The sequence below is a fragment of the Trachypithecus francoisi genome, unplaced genomic scaffold, assembly GCF_009764315.1.
Source record: "Trachypithecus francoisi isolate TF-2019V2 unplaced genomic scaffold, Tfra_2.0 Lachesis_group2, whole genome shotgun sequence".
Lineage (NCBI taxonomy): Eukaryota > Metazoa > Chordata > Mammalia > Primates > Cercopithecidae > Trachypithecus > Trachypithecus francoisi.
The window spans coordinates 159,469,513-159,488,757 of record NW_022681465.1 but is presented as its reverse complement, the minus strand read 5'-3'; the positions used below and the strand labels follow the sequence as shown (position 1 = coordinate 159,488,757).

The following is a 19,245-nucleotide window of genomic DNA, read 5'->3' as shown; positions in this document are numbered from 1 at the left end:
TCAGGCTCTCCCCTGCCCCTACTTTCCAAACTCTGTCCTATAAATACCACTCTGCCAACAAATGCTCCGTTCCTGAAAGAGGCTGGGGGCCCTTTGCTGAGCCTCTCCGGCTCTCAGGTCTCTGCCTTTGTCCTCCACTGCCCTCCCCCTTCCACAGGATCAGCAGGGCTGGGCTCAGAGGCTGTGTCCTCCCATGGTAGTATCCTTGGCAAATAAAGGTTTATTGGTGTTAATAACCAGGACTCTGAACTCTGGCCAAGAGTCAAGGTTGCCACTTCCTAGGGACACTGGGAGCCTGAGGAACTCTTGGGTCTTCTGGGGGTTGGAGGCAGGAGACACCTGAGCCCGACTTCTGAGAGTGGTGCCCTCTGGGCCCTGCTCCTTCTTCAACACCACTGGGACTCAGGCATCAGCTTCAGCTGGAGCTCTAGGCTTTAAGACAGTGCCTCAGAACCTTTTGGCTTTGAAAGACTTTTGTTGTGTGTTTTGTGTTTTTGAGACAGAGTCTCCCTCTGTAGCCCAGGCTGGAGTGCAGTGGCCCAATCTCATCTCACTGAAACCTCCACCTCCCGGGTTCAAGCAATTTTCCCTGTCTCAGCCTACATTTTTTGCTTATATTTCTTGAAAACTATGGGGACATAGTGTCCAGAACAATACTATTAACCCACTCCACCCACCTACCCCTCACCTTTTGCATACACTATAGCAACTCTCCGCTGGGGACCATGGGGACACAGTCCAGAGCGATTCTTATTAACCCACTCTACCCACCTACCCCTCACCTCTTGCACACACTAAGCAACTCTCCGCCCAAGTCCCCAGAAAACTGAAATCCTGCTTACTCATGTCTCTCTTAGCCTATTCTGTTCTGAGAAAGAGAAAAGTTGGCCGGGCGCGGTGGCTCAAGCCTGTAATCCCAGCACTTTGGGAGGCCGAGATGGGCGGATCACGAGGTCAGGAGTTCGAGACCATCCTGGCTAACACGGTGAAACCCCGTCTCTACTAAAAATACAAAAAAAACTAGCCGGGCGAGGTGGCGGGCGCCTGTAGTCCCAGCTACTCGGGAGGCTGAGGCAGGAGAATGGCTTAAACCCGGGAGGCGGAGCTTGCAGTGAGCTGAGATCCGGTCACTGCACTCCAGTCTGGGCGACAGAGCGAGACTCCGTCTCAAAAAAAAAAAAAAAAAAAAAAAGAAAGAGAAAAGTAGTCCCTAACATCTGAAAGCCCCAGCTGGACCTTGGTGTTGCCAGAATTTGACCTGACATTCACAGCAAGGCCTTAGTGTCGTCCCATTGGACATAAGCCATTTCACAGGACATCAACATGAGATAGGGCCATTCTTTAACTATGGTGGATCAAGACAAAAACAACAGCACTCTAATCATATCTAACACAGAAAAAGCATGAACATTGTCCAAGTCACAAAAATGACCTAATGTGAGTGCCTGCTGTCCTAGTTCATGTGAGTACCTGCTGTTTCTTTACCAATTGCAGCTTTAGCCTCACTCTAATCGTTCCTCTTTCCAGATAAGATTTATTAATATACCCAATCACAGAATTACTCTTGCTTCCTGACAGCATCCAGCACAAAGGAAAGTTCTGCTTCTTTAACCCTCTTGAAAACCACTAACACAAACCCAGATCCTATAAGTCCTTTCTAATGCTCTCTTCCTGAGATGGTCACGTGGTTTCCCATGCTATGCGTCCTCCCTCACTTCAACAAGCGGTGAACCCAACTTGTTCAACTACAGGTGTGCTTGTGGTGGTCTTTAGCTGGAGGGCACTGACACTTCCTATCTCATTATTACAAAAGCACAGAGACTCTTGGAGAGGAGAAGGGGGAAGAAACTGCCACAAAGCTGGAGTCTCCCTTAGTGATAGTGGTTGGGGGGCTAGAGAAGGTGGAAACATGCACATCTTTTTCCAATACATAAGGAAAGATGTCTGCACCCTTCAGTATCTCAATACTTTCTCAGGCCTGGGAGAGTTCTTTTGAAGAGACCCTTAGATGGCTGTGTTTAGCTGGGATTAGAGCCACAGACCTTGCTGTTCCTGGCCAGGCCCTATATCAAGGAGCTGACAGGTGAGGAGGTGGTGGGCCTCCACTCCACATAGTTTGGCACTTGTAATCTGAACTGATGACACCAAAGCAAAGCAACTGCCCACCTCACAAGTCCCTGTGGTTTCTTGCTTTGATGCCCACTCTCTTTGTTGGATATGGTTAATGTGATGTGATGATGAGCAGAATACTAAAGACCACTTCTTTAGTGCCAAGCACTGTGCTAAGTGCTCTATGTATCTTTTTAACCTTCTTACTCCTGAGAAGTAGGTATCAGTATAACCCCATTTAAAAGTGAGAAAGCTGGGACTTAGAGACATTACTTTGGCAAGGTCAGGTAGCTAATAAGCAGTAGAGGCAAAACTTAATCCCCTAATGTCGGGTTCCAAAGGCCATGCTGTCACGTGAACATGACCAGTGTAAAGAACTGTATGTTGTGGATGCCAATGCAGCCTTCCTAGGAGAGCAGGATTTGGACTTCAGATTGAGCAGAACTAGGAAGTGAGCAGGAAAGATGAGATGGTAGCAGCAGTGAGACTCCAATCAGGACTTCCCCATCTCTGTGTGTCCCCAACAGTCCAACACATATGAGGGCTTAGTTTCATGTATGATTTCCAGGGGTTTATTGTAAATTACTTATAGAAACATTTCTTTCTGTTTGTACCTTTTTTTTTTTTTTAATAGAGATGGAGCTGGGTGTAGTGGCTCACACCTGTAATCCCAGCACTTTGGGAAGCTGAGGTGGGAAGATCACTTGAGGCCAGGAATTCAAGACCAGACTGGGCAACACAGTGAGTCACAGTCTCTACCAAAACAATTTTTTTTTTTTTTTTAAAGTAAGAATCTCACTCTGTCACCCAGGCTGGAGTGCAATAGCACGATCTCAGTTCACTGCAACTTCCGCCTCCTGGGATCAAGCGATTCTCATGTCTCAGCCTTCCAAGTAGCTGGAATTACAGGGGTGTGCCACCACACCTGGCTAATTTTTGTATTTTTAGTAGAGATGGGGTTTCACTGTGTTGCCTGACCAGGCTGGTCTGAACCCCTGACCTCAGGTGATCCACCCTCCTCGGCTTCCCAAAGTGCTGGGATTACAGGCATGAGCCACTGTGCCCAAACTTCACCTTTATTTTTTTCATTTGAAAGTATATCTTAGAGTTTATTCAAAGTCAGTTCATAGGTGTTTTAAGACAGGCACATAGCTATCCATTGCATGGGCACAAATAAATTGGGTTAAATAACCCTATTATTGGACATTTAGGTTAATCCAGCCTTTTGCTATTACTATTTTAGTAATGAATACCCTTGTTCATTTATTTTTGTTCACATTTGTAAGTCCACTTACAGGATACATTTCTAAAAGTTGAATTGGTGGGTTAAAGTGTAGGTAGTAGATTGTACTTTACAAAGATAATCACGAAAAAATTTTCCACCTCCCAAGCTTTTCTACAATGTGACTTTGCGACTACTCTACCCAGAAGAGGTGAGGTCTATTTCTCCATCCCCTTGGATATGAGCTTAGGGGTGATAGTAACTGCTTTGACAAATAGAATGTAGCAGAAGGTATGCTGGGCTAGTTCTGGACATAGCCTTTAACTGGCCTGGTAGCTTCCACTTCCTGCTTCTTGGTAGTGCAACTACTCTGAGACCATTAAGCTATGAGAAATACAAGCCATATGGAGAAGCCAAGAGTATGAGATAGTGTGTAGAGAGGGGAAAGAGAGGCCAAGGAGCACTTAGGCATCGGACAGGCAAGTAACCAAGCCATCTTGAAAGTAAATCCTGCAGTGTCAGCCACCCCCACTGACACCATACTGATCAGAGAAGAATTCTTCAGCCTAGCTTTTCCTGAATTTCTGACCCTCAAAAACATGAGCACAATAATTATAAAAGTGCAAACTACTAAGTTTGGGGGTAGTTTGTTACATGGTAATGGACAACTGTAACAGGGTACATGAATTTTCTATTTTGATTGATATTGTCAAATCACTTACAAAGAGGCTATACCAAATTACATTCCCATAAAAAATGTATGCAAGTGCACTGAGATGGTTTAGATCTGTGTCCCCACCCAAATCTCATGTTCGGTTGTAATCCTCAATATTGAAGGCGGGTCCTAGTGGGAGGCAATTGGATCATGGGGGCAGTTTCATTATAAATGGTTTAGCACTATCCCTGTTGGTCATGATAGTGAGTGAGATCTGGTCATTTAAAAGTGTGTGGCACCCACCCCTCCCCTCTCTTGCTTCTGCTCTGGCCATGTAAAAGGTACCTGCTTCCCCTTTGCCTTCCACCATGATTGTAAGTTTCCTGAGGCCTCCTCAGAAGTGGAAACCTGTGTTTCCTGTACAGCCTGCAGAACCATGAGCCAATTAAACCTCTTTTCTTTATTAATTACCTAGTATCAAGTATTTATTTCCAGCAGTGTGAGATCGCACTAATACACTCACTAACACAGTACATTATCAAACTCTTTTTTTAGACAGGGTCTTGCTGTATTGCTCAGGCTGGATTTGAACTCCCAGGCTCAAGTGACCTCCTGCCTCCGCCTCCCCAGTAGCTGGGACTACAGGTGCACACCACTGTGCCTGGCCTCTTTAGCTTTTAAAGTGCAATGGACCATCCTGGCAGCCTTAGTCCAGGTCAGAGTGTGTAAGTGTTCCCAGTGCCACTGAGACTTGGGGTGATCCCCTTTGCCCACCAGTCTTGCTGGGACCAACCTCTGCCCTCTGGGGACTCAAGTTTCCCTTCTGCAGAACGAGTGCTGTGGCCAGCAGCTCCTGGGCCTGTCCCCTGCAAGCAGCCCACTGCTGCAGGCACATGCCACCACACCTCGTGCATTATCCAACTTTTGGATCTCTGAAATCTGAAAGGTAAAAATATCTGTCTTAATTTATATTGCATATATTATAAATGAGACTACACACCATTTTGTGTATTTTAAAGCCATTTGTATGTGATCTGGGATCTGCCAATTTTCTTTGCTCATTTTTCTATTATTGGTCTTATTGATTTGTAAGACCTCTTTAGGGCTGGGCACAGTCACTCATGCCTGTAATCCTAGTAGTATTTTGGGAGGCCGAGGTGGGCAGATTGCTTGAGCCCAGGAGTTGGAGACCAGCCTGTCTCTACAAAAGATACAAAAATTAGTTGGGCATGGTAGCACATGCATGTAGTTCTAGCTACTCCAGGGAGCTGAGGCAGAGGATCCCCTGAGCCCAGGAGGTTGAAGCTGCAGTTAGACATAATTGTGCCACTGCATTCCAGCCTGAGTGACAGAGACCGTCTCAAAAAAAAAAAGAAAAAGAAAAACAGACCTCTTTATATATTAAGGCAATTAACAGTTTTTTCGTATGTGTGGCAAATATTTTTCCAAGTTTGTGTCTTTTGACTTTGTGTGTGATAACAGTGGATCTGTACAGATGTATCTTTTTTTTTTTTTTTTTTTTTTTTTTTGAGATGGAATCTGGCTCTGTTGCCCAGGCTGGAGTGCAGTGGCGTGATCTTAGCTCACTGCAAGCTCCGCCTCCCGGGTTCACACCATTTTCCTGCCTCAGCCTCCCAACTGCCTCTGTAGTAGCTGGGACTACAGGCACCTGCCACCACACCTGGCTTATTTTTTGTGTTTTTAGTAGAGACGGGGTTTCACCGTGTTAGCCAGGATAGTCTTGATCTCCTGACCTCATGATCTGCCCACCTTGGCCTCCCAAAGTGCTGGGATTATAGGTGTGAGCCACCACACCCGGCCCAAATGTATCTTTCTTTTAGGCAGCAGCTACATAGCTGTCTCAGTAATTCAGAGATGGTAATGTACTGGTTAAAGTACATTAGAGGTCAGAAATCTTTCAACAAAATCATGTTTATTTTTAGAAATTCAACAAAACATGAATTATTGCTTATACACAAATGTCTACCTTAACTGTAAAATGTTCTTCTGAGGCAAGTTTGTTTGCTTTTTAATTATGCACTGAATTCACCACAGTTGTCTAAAGATAGGGCTTTATAGGAAAGTAGAAAGTGCACAAGAAGAAAGTGCAAGGAGAATGAAGCTTGCCTTCCCCGGTGGGACCGGCAGGGCCTCTTGGTGAGGCTGGGTGAGGGCTGACTGTTCCAGGGATTGAACCAGATTCCCTTTCAGATCAGCAGTTCCTGGAAAGGAGTGCTGGGCTGTCACTTTCCCATTAAGTACACATATGTCACCTTTTCCCTGCAGACATTGGGTGACACCCAGCCTTTGTTTGCTTTGGTCAGAATAACTTAACTTTTCTCCTCCAGCCTGGCCCCAAGCCCCAGGCCTGAAACCATTCCATCCTCATGGTCTTCCTTCATTCAGATATTACTCACACATCCTTGGACGAAAGAGGATTCATGAAAAAGATGGATACAGGCTGCTTCTTCTCTGCCAACTTCAGTGGGGCCCTGGACAGATAAGTGTGGGCAAATAAGCTTTTCCACTTTACTCTTTTAGTCCCCTAAGGTTCATTTTGGTTTTCAAGAAAAGAAACTATCTCAGGCTCTGAACTCGACCCCAAAAGCATTGCTCAGAGAAGGCAACAGCCTCCTCAGGCCCAGGAATGGCCAGACTGTCTCTCTTGTGTCCAGATCATAAAACGGGATGAGATGGTCTCTAAAAAGCCCCTCTCCTAAAACTGTCATTCTGTTTGAGCTAAGCTTCCCAGATTTCTGCTTGCTGAGGAGTCATCCAGAATATTCAATGGAAGAAAAATCCAATTGGCAAGCTCTGGGCCCCAGGCTGCACACAGAAGCTGCGTGATGGACTCAGTACGGAATTAGGTCACAGCATGCTATGTGCATGTGGATGAATTTTGGCTGGTGGCTCAGGAGACTGAGAATGCATGCCCTAAACATTCACCTAGAAAACATTCCCGATTTTAACTGGGCGTATCTGGTCAGTTACTCACACAGAGGACACTTTGTTCTAAAACCCTGGGGGTATGCCCAGCATTCATTACAGTCTGGGCACTGCGTCTTTGGTCACATTTACCCCTGGCAGGGTCCTTAGGTCCTAGTTAGCAGCTTTTTCTACTTCAAGGGAAGCAGCAAGAAAAGTTAAAAAAACAAAACAAAAAACAACATAGCAAGTGACTTTTGACTTTCCTAGCAAATCACCTAGCAATATCAAAGGGGAACGTGTCTGTTAACTGGATGACACCAAATGAATTATGGGGCAAAGGGCAACTGACAGCAACTGCCTGGGAGTGGCAGAGATGGATTTATAGACAGGCTCATTGCCCACCCTTGATTTCTCAAAATGAAACAGGGAGAGAAAGGTGTTCTTCAATTTGGTGTATCCCAGATACAGAAAACCAGTGAAGCAGGAAAGAGTGTGAGTTCCAAAGTATGGTGACTTCAGTTTGAATACCAGTAGCTGTATGAACCTGAAGATGTTCCCACCTTCCTGAACCTCCATTTCCTCATGTGTAAAAAGGGATACTACATACCTGCCAGATAAAGATTAAAGGAGATTTGATCACATAGAATAGTGCCAAGCTCACTGTAGGCCACCAATAAGTAGTGTTAGTTATCATTATTACTCACTTGAGTTTCTCCTGAGAAACACAATCTCAACTAAACCCAGGCCCGATTTTCTCTCTAAGGACTGGTTTATCCACCTGGGATCTTCCATAGGTGTTGCTCATGCTGCTGGTAGCTTCTCTCCTAAGCTTTACTCACCATTCTGGCAAACAGGGCTGTAGTGAACACTTTCTTCATATTGTGTAAGTCTTGGGGAGACAGAACTCTCCTTCCTGCTTGGAAAGCCAGCCCAGTCATCGCACAGGCCTGAGACCTGGACTTAATCAATTTGATGCCTCTTCCAGAGGCTGGGACTCTTATATGAATGAAAGAGAGACACTGGGACAGGTGAGAAATGATCGCGAGTCAGGGGGCGCAAGGACAGTAGCAATCCCGGCCTGTCCCCTGCTCTTGCTGCACAGCCTTCTTTAGTTGTTTATTTTCACAGCCTAGTTCTCCAGCCTTCTAGTCAATTCTGTGAACTACTAGGTCTCCTCCCAATACATTCCTTTTTTGAATGAGTCAGGCAGAGCTGCTTGCTATTGTTTGAAACGAAGAAGTTTCTAATGTGGAGCCAAGACACCTTTTACACACTGCCAGGCAAGAGGAAAATTCAGCCAGATTTGGGTGTTGAGAGCTGCCCTTTCCCTGGGAAAAGCAACTACTAGCAAAGAGGGCAAGAGAGATTTTCATAGTTACCCCAGGGTTCAGGGGAGGCAGTCTCTCTGCCTTTTGATGTTGCTGGAAATCCTCTAACAACGTTTGATGCAATCTCAAAACTAGCAACTCAGGAAACAGGATAAAGCAGTGCAAGAGAAATACAAGGCAGGCAAGTTCCTGGTTCAAAGTCATAAACATTTGCCATAAAAATGAGAACAAGATTTCCCTCGATAAACAAAACAAAGGCAAGAAAATGTGGAGATTGGTTGCTTTTTCCTCTTCCTGTACTTAGGAGGGTTGACCTTGATTCTACCCTTTCTTTGCTCAACAGCATAGGCAAAAAGACTAAGCTGAAGTCGGGCCAGGGAGGAGACACAGGCTTCCATCCCATAGTTGCCCCAACAGGGGACTGGGTGTGTCCTGAAGTTTCCTTTTTTCTTCCTGTCTCTACTAGCAAATGTCCCTTATAAGGACCCATAATGATGCAGAGTTACATGACCCCTGAGCCAAGTATCATCACCTCATCAGTGAAGCCTTCTTTGATATCCCCAGGTAGAGTTCATTGTTCCTGGCCCTACATAATACTACATTGTAGAGTATGTGGTCATTTAGTTGTCTGTCTCCCTCACTAGACCTATAGTGAGTGCTTTGAAGGAAAGGACTATGCCTGGCAGTACCAGGCTCAGAAGTAATCTCAGTCTGTTGAATAAATGCATGTGGGAGACCTGACTTCATGTGAACAGCTGTGTTATTCCTCTATTGTGTGAGTTCACAGTTGATAGCAACATGCCAAGAATGGCCTTGGCCTCCAGGCCCCATATGTGTGTTGGTGCGAGGCATGGGAGTGGGAGAGTCCATGCAAACAGCATTTAAGGCATCAAATGGCCCTCCTAGGGAAGTGATTAAATTGAATAAAAGGACTTATTTAATTAGCAAGCAATTATTGAGTGTTCTTGTACCAATTGGCCCATACTTAAGGTGAGAGGCAGTGAACACATGTCCTAGGAGCCAGAAAGGAAATCAGCAGTACTCCTTCCACCTAGAGCCATTGCTGACAACCCCTCTCTGCCCTGGCATCAGTCAGGCCCTGATGGCTCTGTCCTTGGGCAGATTCATTGTCAGCCCTCACTTGGGGAACTAACTTTTTTGTTTAACTTTTTAAAGATTTTCTGGCAAAAACCAGAAAGCCTACTAGACAAATTCTAATTCTAAGAGCTGTAACACTGGGAACTAACTTTTTTTTTTTTTTTTGAGACGTAGTCTCGCCCTGTTGCCCAGGCTGGAGTGCAGTGGTGCGATCTCGGCTCACTGCCACCTCTGCCTCCTGGATTCAATTGATTCTCCTGCCTCAGGCTTCCAAGTAGCTGGGATTACAGGCATGAGTCACCATGCCCGGCTAATTTTTTGTACTTTTGATAGAGACAGGGTTTCACCATGTTGGTCCTGAACTCCTGACCTCAAGTGATTCACCCTCCTTGAACCACCTTTTAAAGAAACATTAGACCCTGGGCCAGTCATTACCTTCAGGTTGCCACACTTCCTATATCACTCTCTCCTCTTAGTGGTTTTGACAAAAAGATGTGACTTGTCATACCCTAAGAGGCTGCTTTCTTTTCAGAGCAGATTGCTTTGATCACTCACTTGAGCACAGCAATGAGAGGTCTAGGGAGGTGCTGCCATGAATGGAAGCAAGGACTTTAAAGAGAGTTCATTTGGATCCCGTTCTTTTTTTTTTTTTTTGAGGCAGAGTTTCACTCTTGTCGCCCAGGTTGGAGTGCAGTAGCGCAATCTCAGCTCACTGCAACCTCTGCTTCCTGGGTTCAAGTGATTCTCTCACCTCAGCTTCCTGAGTAGCAGAGATTACAGGCACGCACCACCACGCCAGGCTAATTTTAGTATTTTTAGTGGAGATGGGTTTTCACCATGTTGGCCAGGTTGGTCTTGAACTCCTGACCTCAGGTGATCCACCCACCTCAGCCTCCCAAAGTGCTGGGATTAGAGGCATGACCCACCGTGCCTGGCCTGGATCCTTTTTCTTGGTTCTTAGGATTGGATTAATAACCTTTATTAGTGATGGTGGTAGGTCCTGGGTCCTGGTTTACAGTTATTCTATGAACAAGGGTTCTTTTCAAAAAGTGCCTGAAAATGATTAAAAATAGACTGGGCACAGTGGCTCATGCCTGTAATCCCAGAACTTTGGGAAGCCAAGGCAGGCAGATCATCTGAGGTCGGGAGTTTGAGACCAGGCTAACCAACATAGAAAAACCTCGTCTCTACTAAAAATACAAAATTAGCCAGGTGTGGTGGCACATGCCTGCAATCCCAGCTACCTGGGAGGCTGAGGCAGAAGAATCACTTGAACCCGGGAGGCGGAGGTTATGGTGAGTCAAGATCTCACCATTGCACTCCAGCCTGGGCAACAAGAGGGAAACTCCATCTCAATAATAATAATAATAATAATAATAATGCCAAACTGCAACTCTCCCGTCTTCCTGAAATAGTGAATGCTTTCCCTAAATTAGATTTACCTTAGTATGCTTAACAGCTTACAATGCAACAAATAAAAAGACAAACAATTCAATTTTAAAAAATAGACTAAGAATTTGAACAGGGAGAATTTGAATTTCTCGCAAGAAGATCTACAAATAGCCAATAAGCAGTAAAAAGGTGCTCAACCTCAGATTCAACTCAAAAGCACAATTAGGTACCACTTCATACCCACTAGAATGGCTATAAGAAAAAAAGTCAGATAGTAAGTATTAAGGAGGATATGAAAGAACCCTCATGCACTGCTGCTGGGAATGTAAAATGATACAACCGACTTGGAAAACTGCTTCTCAGTTCGCCAAATGATTAAACAGTAAGTTACCATATGACCCAGCAATTCCACTCTTGGGTCTATACCCAAGAGAAATGAAAACATATGTTCATGTCAAAACCTGTGTGTATGTTTATATCAGCATTATTCATAATAGCCAAAAAGTAGAAACAACCTAAATGGCCACCAACAGATTAATGAATAAACAAAATCTGGTATATCCATACAATGGAATATTGTTCAGCCATAAAAAGAAATGAAGTGCTGACATGTACTGCAACATGTGGACCTCGAGAACATTATGCTAAGTGAAAGAAAACAGACAAAAACCCCATGTATTATTCCATGTATATGAAATGTCCAGAATGGGCAAATCCACAGAGAAAGAACGGATGAGAAGTGACTATTAAATAGTACGAGGCCTCTTTGGGTGATGACAGAAATGTTGATCTCTAGACCCCATCTCTAGATAGTGGGATAATTATAAAATCTTGTGACTAGGCTGGTGGCTCAAGCCTGAAATCCCAGCACTTTGGGAGGCTGAGGCATGAAGACTGCTTGAGCACAGGGGTTTGAGACCAGCCTGGCAACATAATGAGATGCTGTCTCTATTTTTAAAAAATTTTTTTGGGCCAGGAGCGGTGGCTCACGCCTGTAATCCTAGCACTTTCGGAGGCCAAGGCGGGCGGATCACGATGTCAGGAGATCAAGACCATCCTGGCTAACTCGGTGAAACCCCATCTCTACTGAAAATACAAAAAATTAGCCGGGCGTGGTGGAGGGCGCCTGTAGTCCGAGTTACTTGGGAGGTTGAGACAGGAGAATGGTGTGAACCCGGGAGGCGGAGCTTGCAGTGAGCCAAGATCGCGCCACTGCACTCCAGCCTGGACGACAGACCAAGACTCCATCTCAGAAAAAAAAAAAATTTAAATCTTGTGACTATACGAAAGATAACTGAATTTTTATATATATATATATATATTTTGTTTGTTTGTTTGAGACAGAGTCTCACCCTGTTGCCCAGGCTGGAGTGCAGTGGCGCGTTCTCGGCTTACCGCAACCTCTGCCTCCCGAGTTCAAGCGATTTTCCTCCGTCAGTCTCCTGAGTAGCTGGGATTACAGGTGCCTGCTACCACACCCAGTTAATTTTTTTGTATTTTTAGTAGAGATGGGGTTTTACCATGTTGGTCAGGATGGTCTTGAGCTCCAGACCACTGGATGGGGTGGGCAGACCATCCAGATCTGCCCACCCCAGTCTCCCAAAGCACTGGGATTACAGGTGTGAGCCACTGTGCCAGGCCTACACTTTTTTTTTTAGATAGAGTTTCACTATTGTTGCCCAGGCTGGAGTGCAGTGGTGCGATCTCAGCTCGCTGAAACCGCCTCTCAGGTTCAAGCAATTCTCCTGCCTCATCCTCCCAAGTAGCTGGGATTATAGGCACCCACCACATCTGGCTAACTTTTGTATTTTTAGTAGAGATGAGGTTTCACCATGTTGGCCAGGCTGGTCTCAAACTCCTGACTTCAGGTGATCTGCCCGCCTCAGCCTCCCAAAGTGCTGGGATTACAGGTATGAACTACCATGCCTGGCCTGAATTTACACTTTAAAACGGTGAACTTTATGGTATGTTTTCCTCTCTTTGTGTGTGTATGTGTGTGTATATGTATTCATGCACATATATACACACACACTTAAGAGTTGTCATTGACCTGGCCTATTCTTTATTTTCTTATTTTTTTTTTGGTGACAGAGTCTACCCCCAGGCTGGAATGCAGTGGCACAATCTCAGCTCACTACAACCTCTGCCTCCTGGGTTCAAGTGATTCTCGTGCCTCAGCCTCCCAAGAAGCCAAGATTACAGGCATGTGTTACCATCCCTGGCTAATTTTTGTATTTTTAGCAGAGACAGGATTTTGCCATATTGACCAGGATGGTCTCGAACTCCTGGCCTCAAGCAATCCACCCAACTCCAAGCAGTGGAATTACAGGCGTGAGCCACCACACCTGGCCTGACATTGGCCCATTATTGCTCAAGGTCTTTACATACAAAGCAAGAGATGACTTCTAAGGGTTCTAACCACTCTGATGTTTTAAGCATGTGTCTACTTAAGCATGCAGAAAGCAAGCTCAAGTACTCTTGTACTAAATTACTAATTCAGAGCACCTTCTGCCCATAGACCTAAAGATATCTTGCAAGCCAGGTGATCTCAGGTTTATTTGTGGGCCACATGTTCAGATGTTCATGTGCCTGAAGATCACATGACTTTTAAAAAATTACCATTGTATGTAAATTAGTCTACTAATCATTAAAATTAAGAATCTTGGCCGGGCGCTGTGGCTCACATCTGTAATCCCAGCACTTTAGGAGGCCAAGGCGAGAGGATCACCTGAGGCCAGGAGTCCAAGACCAGCCTGGCCAACATGGTGAAACCCCATCTCTACTAAAAATTCAAAAATTAGGCGAGTGTGGTGGCGGGCTCCTGTAATCTCAGCTACTCAGGAGGGTGAGGCAGGAGAATAGCTTGAACCAAGGTGGCGGAGGTTGCAATGAGCTGAGATTGCACCATTGCACTCCAGCCTGGATGCCCAAGGGCGAAACTCCATCTCAAAAAAAAAAAAAAAAAAAAAAAAAATGTTTAGCAGCAATACAAAAGGAGTCTGTTCAAAAGTATATAGCCTAGTGCTACCTGTTAACCAATTCTAATGTGATTTGATCATATAGTAATGAAAGTATTTACATTATCCTCAGAACCTATCAGGTCAAGGCGTGTCCCAATCCTGACACCACATTTGAATTTACATGGTAGTTCTCAGCTTCATGTCAGCAGTTTCATGAAACAATAAGAACTTTGGCAGAACTAGGTCGAGGTCCTCTTGGTGGGCAGAGTATCATCTCCCTGTATTCTATCAGTTCCTTTGACTTGGATAGGACAGATATTAGACAGCTCTCAAGGACTGCATTCCAAAGGCAGTTGCAGAAAATCAACACATTTCACAGGTGTCTTAGACTGTGCCTCTCTCTCAAATTGTGCCCATTTTCACCAGGGAGAGCTTCAGTTTATCTTATACTATTCATGATTCCACCATGCTTAGGCAGTTCAGTAATGGGAAAGAAGTACATTTGGGTATTGTTATTCAGACCAGAAAGCTAGTTGGGTGTGGTAGCATGCGCCTGTCAGGCCCAGCTACTAAGGAGTCCAAGGCAGAAGGATCACTTGAGCCCAGGGTTTTAAGACCAGGCTGGACAACACAGGAAGATTCTGTCTCTCTTTAAAAAGAAGGAGAGAGACACAGAAAGACACTGCATCGGAGGGGGAAATATATTAATAGGCTGGGCACAGTGGCTCATGCCTATAATTGCAGCACTTTGGGAGGCCTAGGTGGGTGGATTACTTGCGCTCAGAAGTTTGAGACCAGCCTGGGCAACATAGCAAGACCTCGTCTCAACTTGAAAGAAAAAAAAAATCAGCTGGGCATGGTGGTGCATGCCTATAGTCCCAGCTACTCAGGAAGCTGAGGCGGGAGGATTGCTTGGGCTCAAGAGATTGAGGCTGCAGTGAGCTGTGATTGTGCCACTTCACTCCAGCTTGGGAGACAGAATGAGACTCTGTCTCAAAAAAAAAAGAAAAGGTAATATAGAATATGTATACATTAGAAGCATCATGAGCCCTAGCTTGGGGCAGTATCAGGTGGAGTTTAGAATAAAATCATATGAGGGAGGGACTGTTGCACTGTTCAATAGAAATATGAGCCATATATGTAGTTTTAAGTCAGCTAATAGACATATTTAAAAAGTAGGCCGGGTACAGTGGTTCATACCTGTAATCCCAGCACTTTGGGAGGCCGAGGCAGGTGGGTCACCTGAGGTTAGGAGTTTGAGACCAACCTGGCCAACATGGCAAAACTCCATCTTTACTAAGAATACAAAATAAATTAGCTGGGCATGATGGCATATGCTTGTAACCCCAGCTACTCAGGGGGCTGAGGCAGAAGAATTGCTTGAACCCAGGAGGCAGAGGTTGCAGTGAGATCACGCCACTGCACTCCAGCCTGGGCAACAGAGCTAGACCCCATCTTAAAAAAAATAGTAAAAAGGGCTGGGCATGGTGGCTCATGCCTGTAATCCCAGCACTTTGGGAGGCTGAGGCTGGTGGATCACTGGAAGCCAGGAGTTTGAGACCAGCTTGGCCAGCATGGTGAAACCCTGTCTCTACTAAAAATACAAAAAAATTAGTGGGGAATGGTGGCTCATGACTATAATACCAACTACTCAGGAGGCTGAGGTGGGAGAATCGCTTGAACCCAGCAGGCAAAGGTTGTAGTGTGCCAAGATTGCGCCACTGCACTCCAGCCTGAGCAAAAGAGAGCCATCCTGTCTCTAAATAAATAAATAAATACATAAGTGAATAAGGAAATAAAGTAGGCCAGGCATGGTGGCTCACACCTATAATCCTAGCACTTTGGGAGGCCAAGGTGAGCGGATCATCTGAGGTCAGGAGTTCAAGACCAGCCTGGTCAACATGGTGAAATCCCTTTTTTTTTTTTTTTTTTTTTTGAGATGGAGTCTTGCTCTGCCGCCCAGGCTGGAGTGCAGTGGCTCACTGCAAGCTCCGCCTCCCGGGTTCACGCCATTCTCCTGTCTCAGCCTCCCGAGTAGCTGGGACTACAGGCGCCCGCCTCGTCGCCCGGCTAGTTTTTTGTATTTTTTAGTAGAGACGGGGTTTCACCATATTAGCCAGGATGGTCTCGATCTCCTGACCTCTTGATCCGCCCGTCTCGGCCTCCCAAAGTGCTGGGATTACAGGCTTGAGCCACCGCGCCCAGCCAGAAATCCCATTTCTACTAAAAATAGAAAAAATTAGTAGGACGTGGTGGTGGATGTTTGTGATCCCAGCTACTCAGGAGGCTGAGGCAAGAGGATCGCTTGAACCCAGGAGGCAGAGGTTGCAGTGAGCCAAGATTCTGCCACTGCACTCCAGCCTGGGCAACAGAGTAAGACTTTGTCTCAAAACTAAATAGTAAAAAGAAACAGGGGAAACTAATTTATATATTAAATATATGAAACTATTTAATATATCCAAATAGACCCAATATATCAAAATATTATTTCACCATGTAATCAATAGATATATTTTACTTTTTTTTTTTTTTTTGAGATAGAGTCTCGCTATGTCACCTAGGCTAGAGTTCAGTGATGCAAACACAGCTCACTTCAGGCTCACGCCACCACACCTGGTTAATTTTTTTTATTTTTATTTTTTTAGAGACAGGGTCTCACTATATTGCCCAGGCTGGTCTTGAACTCTTGGGCTCCAGTGATCCTCCTGCCTCAGCTTCCCAAAGTGCTGGGATTACAGGCGTAAGCCACCACACCCAGCCTACGTTATTTTCTTCATATTTCATCAGTCTTTTTCCACAAAGTAATTTTTATTATGCCACTGTGCAGGTAAGAAAACTAGAGAGGTCAAGTTTGGCATCTCAGAACTAATACATGGTAGAGCCTGGACTCAGATCCAGATCTCTCTGACTGCAAAATCCTCGCTTGCTTGTAAACTCTCATTCTATTTTTTTTTTTTTTTTTTTAGAGAGAGGGTCTTGCTCTGTCACCCAGCTTGGAGTACAGTGGGGGCAATTATGGCTCATTGCAGTCCCAACCTTCTGGGTTCAAGCAATCCTCCCGCCTCAGACACCCAAGTAGCTGGGACTACAGGCACACGTCATCATGCCCGGCTAATTTTTGTATTTTTCATAGAGACAGGGTTTCACCATATTGCCCAGGCTGGTCTCCAACTCCCGGGCTCAAGCAATCCATCTACCTTGGTGACCCAAAATGTATCAAGACAAAAACCCATATGAATCTCTTGTCAAGAATTTAAAACACTCTTCCTCGGCAGGGCACGGTGGCTCACGCCTGTAATCCCAACACTTCGGGAGGCTGAGGTAGGTGGATCACAAGGTCAGGAGTTTGAGACCGGCCTGACCAATATGGGGAAACCCTGTCTCTACTAAAAGAAAAAAAAAAAAAATACAAAAATTAGCCAGGTGTGGTGGCGTGCGCCTGTAATCCCAGCTACTTAGGAGGCTGAGGCAGGAAAATCACTTGAACCTGGGAGGCGGAGGTTGCAGTGAGCCGAGATCATGCCACTGCACTCCAGCCTGGACGACAGAGACTCAGTCTCAAAAAAAAAAAAAAAATTAAAATTAAAAATTAAAAGAAAAAAAACGTTCCTCATTACAAAACCAGCATAGCTTGTTGTGGGCTTACTTTGGTATGGGATTTCTCACAACAGTTGGACACACTGCCAGGGCTGATTTCTCTGTTGTGACAATTTCACTCCAACACAGCATTTGTGGGGCATTCTTTGGAAAGAGATGGGGCTGCCAAGGCTTTTACAAAAAAACCTTCTCTTCCATGAAAATTCTCAAATACGGCAGCGAGCAGATATGTTCGCAGAGCCTCTGAATTCATGCACAGACAGATGCTCTGCATAGAAATTGTGACTTAGTCTACAGCCATACCATCCTGAATGTGCCCAATCTCATCTGATCTCAGAAACCAAGCAGAGTCGGGTCTGGTTAGTACTTAGATGGGAGAAATTGTGAATAAACTTCACAATTGGAGAACATAAAGATCTTTTATTTGCAGAGGTTGGAGATTAAAATTTGAATGTGCGAAACTGCCAACAGTTTGGTAAATACATCAGCCCACCAGCAGCCTTCAAAGGGAATTGAAATCATCTGTAAAATACAGTGAGGTGGGCAATGTGTGGGCATGTGGGTTTTCCATGGAGGGAATAGATTTATGCTAGATGCAAAATGCATACTTCATAAGTCTTTAAAAGTCTTAAGTCTTTGACAAAAGACTTGATATATCATACATCTTTGAAAACTGGTAATATTTTATAGTTACAGCTCATCTCAATTTTGACTACCTATATTTTAAATGTCAGTAGCTACACATGACTAGTGACAACTGTATTGGACAGCACAGCTTCAGAGCGTCTTAGCTGTGGGAATAATACAAGCAGCACTTAGTGAGAATCGATTTTGGTAGGCATTGTTCTGAGCTCTTTACAGGTATTAACTTGTTAATCCTCACAACTCTATGAAGTAGGTATTATCATCCTCTTTTACAGAGAAGGAAACTGAGTTTCAGAGAGGTGAGCTTATTTGCCCAAAGTCATAGCCAAGGTAGTTTCAGAGCTTCTGCTTTTAACTATTCTACTAAACTCCCTGGGGCCTGCCTACTATTTCTATCTCTAGTATGGTCTTAATAAGTGGTAATAAACCAAGTGCTGCTCTGTTGGGAATATTTTTTATTTTGTTGGAGAAGGATCTGATAAGGTGGAGTCACGAACTCTTCAGGTCCAGGAAACGCTAAATGTGGGGCATCAACTCAGTAAATCTCCAAGATTCCTTAATCTCTACAACCCTGCTTTAGCCCTTTACAAATATTTCACAAACTGGCAAGGGTCAAGGGCATGAACACAATGAAAACTTGTGATGCTAATCACTTTCTTCTCTAATCATGCAATGATTTGCAAAGTTCATAGCACAAATTTTCCTGGAGAATGATGCAATAGAAGCTGAGTATACTAGCCTTTTGACTTCAATAAACTGATAAACCTGTTTGTCCATTTTCTAAAGGTACAATTCAAATCCATTTTCCTACATTTAGACAAAACTTCAGATTACTTATTGGCAAGTGGTTTAGCCCTGCTAGTTAATATTATCTAATGAGGTAGTTTTTAATGTCAAATATGACATATAGTCCAAATGTTGGATGTTCTCCTGCCTTAGGAATACTCCTACTTTCCTTAACCAAAACTGGTAGAAGGATGAGATGGAGAAATTTAAGGATGCTATCAAAGAACATGTAGCAAATTATTTTTATGTCACAAAGGGATAGCAAACTGCTATAGACTTTTCTTATTCATTTTCTCTAAGCAGAGGTTTGGACAAGGACTTTACATGGTACTTTAAGGAACACCTCTTTTTGACTTGGAGAACTGAGCACATGCATTAATCTCTACTTCTTCCCACTAACATGAGAGCAAGTGAACATCAAATAAAGCCACGAGCACAAAGAATAAGGGAGGAGAGAACAGCAGATGAATGTGAACAGTTTCAGAAGTTAGAAACTGGCTAGAAGAGTGAGCAGTTAGGAAAAAG

At 44.5% G+C, this 19,245-nt stretch overlaps 1 pseudogene; it reads right to left on the bottom strand.

Annotated features, from left to right (window-relative positions):
- Positions 1-9,414: 9,414 nt before the first annotated feature.
- On the bottom strand, positions 9,415-9,480 carry LOC117066231 (annotated as a pseudogene).
- Between the last annotated feature and the right edge of the window lie 9,765 nt (positions 9,481-19,245).